The sequence below is a fragment of the Pundamilia nyererei genome, unplaced genomic scaffold (genome assembly GCF_000239375.1).
Source record: "Pundamilia nyererei isolate P.nyererei 1_Seehausen unplaced genomic scaffold, PunNye1.0 scaffold00248, whole genome shotgun sequence".
Classification (NCBI taxonomy): domain Eukaryota; kingdom Metazoa; phylum Chordata; class Actinopteri; order Cichliformes; family Cichlidae; genus Pundamilia; species Pundamilia nyererei.
The window spans coordinates 666,317-667,822 of record NW_005187649.1 but is presented as its reverse complement, the minus strand read 5'-3'; the positions used below and the strand labels follow the sequence as shown (position 1 = coordinate 667,822).

The window sequence follows — 1,506 nt, the reverse complement described above, 5'->3', positions numbered from 1 at the left end:
AGTGTATATGTATGTGTGTGCGTGTCCAGAATTCAGCTGAGACAGTGTCCTTCGCCCTGCTAGGCTAAGTAAACAGTCTTCAGCCAACCCAGGTGGCCTTGCATGGAATGGGAAGGAACAGACTAAACACAGTCGTTATCAGGGTGTTTTAAGTCCGGTGAGCAGTGACTGTCTATAATTCTGCTGTTATGGTACCAGCCCTGAAGCATATAAGCACAGAGTCCACCGCCCCTTCCCTTACTGGAGACATTATTGCAGTCCTGGGGTTGTAATGTCCGGCCCAGTAGCTCCACTGAGTTATCTGAGATTTTTGACGGGAGCCAGGATTCAATCAATAGACAACACTCCTGGACAAAGCAGTTCAGTAGATTTCTGATTGTAGCAGCTGTTTGTTTTTGGGTTTTTTTGTTGTTTTTTGGAGGTCTTCACCTGATGTCCACCACCCTGGGGCTGTATGAACAATGACAAGAGGGAGGATGTGAAGATGAATTAGAGTTGGCGGTGGGGTAATGCAGAATAATGCACGCACAAGCATAGACGTAGGTCTAAAGAGAGAGATTAGATTTGTGTTTCACTTTGACTACCTGTGGGGTGTCATGTTTGCCTGTACTGTATGCCATGTAGAAGAATACAAAGAGCAGTTCATGGTCAGTAGGACAATTGTTTTTTCTTATAAAATATTTTTTAATGTGAAGAAGTCCCAAAAGAAACTTAAACAACTGATGTATACTTGTGATATACAGAGCACGCATGGTTATTAATAACACTATTACAGTTAATAGTAAGGATTGTTGTTGAAATTGTTTTTGTGATTGTATGCCTCTGTCTTTCAGACATTGGGATCACACTACAAACTCCTTTTCTTCAGAACACTGGTTAAGGTTTTCCCAAAGGAGCACAGGTAACAATAACTGGTTATATAATGTCATTAATTCTTACCTGAGTAATGCTGTTAACTTCAGGCATGACATGTTTTATTTGTTGGTTTGTGTTTGTCTCCCAGTGCTTAATGAATTGACTATCAGTTTTTGTTGAAATAATTTTCTCATTTGCAAAAGAATATTTTTGGAGTAATCGTTATTGCGATCCACAGACTATATAATGGAGATGCAAATAGCATAATGTGAATTTAGATGGTTTGTCTGTCTAAGATCTGAGTCATCCTGGACAATCCCACAGTGCTTCATAAATGTTGATGATGTCCAGGCTCTTGAAATGCTTTTGAATGCATTTTCTGCTCAAAAAACAAAACAAATGGTATCTGTAATTGGAATTGATGCATCAAAAATGTAAGGAATTTGCTAGTTATATAGCTGTATTTTACTTACACCACGTAAACTCTAAAATATTTCTTAACATGAATTTCAGGGCAGTATGTCATGCCGATGATTATTCATAGGTAAGTGGAAAAATAAGTGAAAACGCAGCAAATGTCCAAAGAAATATAGGTTTAATGTCATTAATAAGCTTTGAGACACATTGTGTGATAGTGATGATGATGATGAT

The 1,506-nt window shown here is 38.3% G+C and overlaps 1 protein-coding gene across 1 annotated transcript in view; it reads left to right on the top strand.

Annotated features, from left to right (window-relative positions):
• The window catches only part of si:ch211-214e3.5 (zinc finger protein 518A), a 21,104-nt gene that overhangs the window by 10,281 nt on the left and 9,317 nt on the right, over nucleotides 1-1,506 (top strand). The window contains exon 2 of the mRNA XM_005749529.1: nucleotides 834-901. The gene's annotated coding sequence lies outside the window, so the exon portion shown is untranslated. The remainder of the gene's footprint in view (nucleotides 1-833; nucleotides 902-1,506) is intronic.